We start from the raw sequence: 5,000 nt of genomic DNA on the forward strand, positions 1-5,000 counted from the left end.
TTTCAATGTGTTTTCTTTATTTTCATGACTATTTACATTGTAGATTGTCACTGAAGGCATCACAACTATGAATGAACACATGTGGAGTTATGTACTTAACAAAAAAAAGGTGAAATAACTGAAAAAATGTTTTATATTGTAGTTTCTTCAAAATAGCTTGCTCGGATTACGGCTTTGCACACTCTTGGCATTCTCTCAATGAGCTTCAAGCACACCTGTGAAGTGAAAACCATTTCAGGTGACTACCTCTTGAAGCTCATCGAGAGAATGCCAAGAGTGTGCAATCAGAGCAAAGGGTGGCTATTTTGAAGAAACTAGAATATAAAACATATTTTCAATTATTTCACCTTTTTTGTTGTTAAGTACATAACTCCACATGTGTTCATTCATAGTTTTGATGCCTCCAGGGACAATCTACAATGTAAATAGTCACGAAAATAAAGAAAACGCATTGAATGAGAAGGTGTGTCCAAACTTCTGGACTGTACTGTACAAGTAATATTTCTGAACTATTGCGTGGAAAATAACATTGCACCGGCTGTGATTTGATGGACAAATACTGTGAGTCATTAGATAAGAAGTCCCTTCGTCGTTGTAAGGATGCAAGGATCCATACAAGGTCGACAGATCTGAGTAGAGCAGAGAGGATATGGCAAAAAAAATAATAATCAAGATTAGTTTTTTCATATAATTTGATCTGGAATAATATCACCATTTTTTGTATATCAAGGTCGTATTGTCTTGTGCTGGATCTTACAAAGTACCGTTGCATCCTTACTTTTCATGACAAACATTTCCACCATGTTTGATGGGGGTAATATATGCTTACAGCTGACAACTGTCAGTGTGTTCATATCTATGGTGCAACATTACAGGTAATCCATTCCACGGTTTTGCTTCTCCTTTTACGGGCCCAGCGAAGCCGGCGGCGTTTCTGGGTGTTGTTGATCAATGGCTTTGGCTTTGCATAGTAGAGTTTTAACTTGCACTTACAGATGTAGCGACGAACTGTAGTTACTAACAAGTCTTTTTCTGAAGTGTTCCTGAGCCCATGTGGTGATATCTTTTACATCAACTTATTTTCCTCTCAAAGTTATTTTGTTTGTCATCACAAACATTGTGCAGTAAACAAAGTCTCAGTGGTGTACTGAATACTATAAGACATTTATTTCAAGTTAACATTCAGAAAAACACTTGTTAGTAACTACAGTTCGTCGCTACATCTGTAAGTGCAAGTTAAAACTTTACTATGCAAAGCGAAAGCCATTTATCAACAACACCCAGAAACGCCGCCGGCTTTGCAGGGCCCATAAAAGAAGAAGCAAAACCGTGGCCCTAAAACGAATTTACAGACAGTGGAATGGATGGAGTCATACCAAAGACTATAAAAATGGGAGCCATTACCTCCCTGCTTGGCACTCAGCATCAAGGGTTGGAATTTGGGGTTAAATCACCAAAAATGATTCCCGGGTGCGGCCACTGCTGCTGCTCACTGCTCCCCTCACCTCCCAGGGGGTGAACAAGGGGATGGGTCAAATGCAGAGAATAATTTCGCCACACCTAGTGTGTGTGTGACAATCATTGGTACTTTTTAATTTACTAAACATCACTTTCAAATGGCAAATTGTTATTTGTATTCTTCAATTACTTGTTAGCATCAGTGCTTCTCACCAGTGCTTTGGGAAACGGCAATTGACCCAGATTTCGGAGTTTTTAAATCTCAAATGATGTACACTACCGTTCAAAAGTTTGGGGTCACCCAAACAATTTTGTGGACTAGCCTTCATTTCTAAGAACAAGAATAGACTGTCGAGTTTCAGATGAAAGTTCTCTTTTTCTGGCCATTTTGAGCGTTTAATTGACCACACAAATGTGATGCTCCAGAAACTCAATCAGCTCAAAGGAAGGTCAGTTTTGTAGCTTCTGTAACGAGCTAAACTGTTTTCAGATGTGTGAACATGATTGCACAAGGGTTTTCTAATCATCAATTAGCCTTCTGAGCCAATGAGCAAACACATTGGAACACTGGAGTGATAGTTGCTAGAAATGGGCCTCTATACACCTATGTAGATATTGCACCAAAAACCAGACATTTGCAGCTAGAATAGTCATTTACCACATTAGCAATGTATAGAGTGTATTTGTTTAAAGTTAAGACTAGTTTAAAGTTATCTTCATTGAAAAATAAGGACATTTTAATGTGACCCCACACTTTTGAACGGTAGTGTATCTTATAATAGATAAAAGTACATCAAAGTGTAGTTTGAATTTGAGGTACTGTAAAATAATGTGTACTAGCACATAAAACAAGTTGAATCATTATTTCAGGAACAAAATGTTTTCATCCACAAAGTCAAAAATGACTTGAACAAAAAGTGTCTGCAGAGTTTTATAGTACATGTTGTAATTTGAGGGGTTGATTCAGAGCAATACAATACAGTAGTTGAGTCACAGAGGCATTCTGTGCCTGCCTGCAAGTCCCCACTCAGGGCAGGATTACTGCGCTGCACCACAACCTGAACTCAAGCAGTCAGTGAGACTAAAGTCTGTCACTGAAGTTGCTGCTCCTCTTAAATGTTGAGTTTCAACTTGAATGCTAGTGTTAGCCATATTTCTTTATTTTGTTCTTCTGTGCTGCACTTCCATCTATGTAAGGGGGAAGAGGCAGAACGCTGATTGAACATTAATTATACCTAGACGAGCCTGACTTTAGATACCATTCATCCATTTTCTACCGCTTGTCCCTTTAGATACCGAAAGGACAAAAGAAAACCCATGTTTGGGTGTAATAATCGATGATAAAAATGAACTGGAAATCAATCAATCAATGTTTATTTATATAGCCCTAAATCACAAGTGTCTCAAAGGGCTGCACAAGCCACAACGACATCCGCGGTTCAGATCCCACATAACGTTAAGGAAAACTCACCCCAGTGGGACGTCGATGTGAATGACTATGAGAAACCTTGGAGAGGACCGCATATGTGGGTAACACACCCCCCTCCAGGGGAGACCGAAAGCAATGGATGTCGAGTGGGTCTGACATAATATTGTGAAAGTCCAGTCCATAGCGGATCTAACATTTTAGTGAAAGTCCAGTCCATAGTGGATCTAACACAATAGTGAGAGTCCAGTCCATAGTGGATCTAACATTTTAGTGAAAGTCCAGTCCATAGTGGATCTAACATAATAGTGAGAGTACAGTCCATAGTGGATCTAACACAATAGTGAGAGTCCAGTCCATAGTGGGGTCAGCAGGAAACCATCCCGAGCGGAGACACCTCATGTAAAAAATATACAACATAAAGTAGCAAGAAACACGTCAATAATGAATAACGCAAAACATGTTCTAGACCAAAAATCACTTCATATTCTCTACTGCTCGCTAGTGTTACATATCTGAGTTATTGTGCAGAAATATGGGGAAACAATTACACATGTGTGCTTCATTCACTAATGGTGTTACAAAAAAGATCAATTCGAATAATACATAATGTTGGATATAGGGAACATACAAACACTTTATTTATTGAATCACAAATATTGAAATTCCACGATTTGGTGCATTTGCAAACATCTAAAATGATGTACAAAGCAAACTATAACATGCTAGCCAAGAATATACAACAATTCTTCTCAACAAAAGAGGAGAAATATAACTAGAGATGTCCGATAATGGCTTTTTTGCCGATATCCGATATTGTCCAACTCTTAATTACCGATTCCGATATCAACTGATACCGATATATACAGTCGTGGAATTAACACATTATTATGCCTCATTTTGTTGTGATGCCCCGCTGGATGCATTAAACAATGTAACAAGGTTTTCCAAAACAAATCAACTCAAGTTATGGAAAAAAATGCCAACATGGCACTGCCATATTTATTATTGAAGTCACAAAGTGCATTATTTTTTTTAACATGCCTCAAAACAGCAGCTTGGAATTTGGGACATGCTCTCCGTGAGAGAGCATGAGGAGGTTGCGGTGGTGGTGGAGGGTAGGGTGGTGGGGGTAGCGGGGGGTGTATATTGTAGCGTCCCGGAAGAATTAGTGCTGCAAGGGCTTCTGGGTATTTGTTCTGTTGTGTTTATGTTGTGTTACGGTGCGGATGTTCTCCCGAAATGTGTTTGTCATTCTTGTTTGGTGTGGGTTCACCGTGTGGCGCATATTTGTAACAGTGTTAAAGTTGTTTATACGGCCACCCTCAGTGTGACCTGTATGGCTGTTGACCAAGTATGCCTTGCATTCACTTGTGTGTGTGAAAAGCCGTATATATTATGTGATTGGGCCGGCACGCAAAAGCAGTGCCTTTAAGGCACGCCCCCAATATTGTTGTCTGGGTGGACATCGGGAGAAATTCGGGAGAATGGTTGCCCCGAGAGATTTTCGGGAGGGGCGCTGATATTCGGGAGTCTCCCGGGAAAATCGGGAGGGTTGGCAAGTATGACTGGGAGACGCAACTGCTCTGTACTTCTCCCTACGTCCGTGTACCGTGTACGTTTTAAAAAGTCATACATTTAACTTTTTGAAACCGATACCGATAATTTCTGATATTACATTTTAAAGCATTTATCGGCCGATAATATCGGCAGCCCGATATTATCGGACATCTCTAAATACAACATTAGAGGAAAGTCTTATTTAAAACATGTGTATGCACGTACAACACTTAAAACCTTTAGCATATCAGTATGTGGAATTAAATTATGGAAAGGGTTAACCAAAGAAATCAAACAAAGCACCAATATGACTGTTGAGTGTTGATGGACATAATCTGGACTGGACCTGGTTTTAAGAACCAGGTCTGGTGAAGATAAGGTCATTTTTAAAAATAATAATAAAATAGAACAAGATAAATAAATGAAAAAACATTTTCTTGAATAAAAAAGAAAGTAAAACAATATAAAAACAGTTACATAGAAACTAGTAATTAATGAAAATGAGTCAAATTAACTGTTAAATGTTAGTACTATTAGTGGAGCAGCAGCACGCACA

The 5,000-nt window shown here is 38.9% G+C and overlaps 1 protein-coding gene across 1 annotated transcript in view; it reads right to left on the reverse strand.

Annotated features, from left to right (window-relative positions):
• The window catches only part of LOC133632429 (gastrula zinc finger protein XlCGF8.2DB-like), an 8,777-nt gene that overhangs the window by 2,636 nt on the left and 1,141 nt on the right, over nucleotides 1-5,000 (reverse strand). The window lies entirely within an intron of this gene.

The sequence above is a fragment of the Entelurus aequoreus genome, linkage group LG17 (genome assembly GCF_033978785.1).
Source record: "Entelurus aequoreus isolate RoL-2023_Sb linkage group LG17, RoL_Eaeq_v1.1, whole genome shotgun sequence".
Lineage (NCBI taxonomy): Eukaryota > Metazoa > Chordata > Actinopteri > Syngnathiformes > Syngnathidae > Entelurus > Entelurus aequoreus.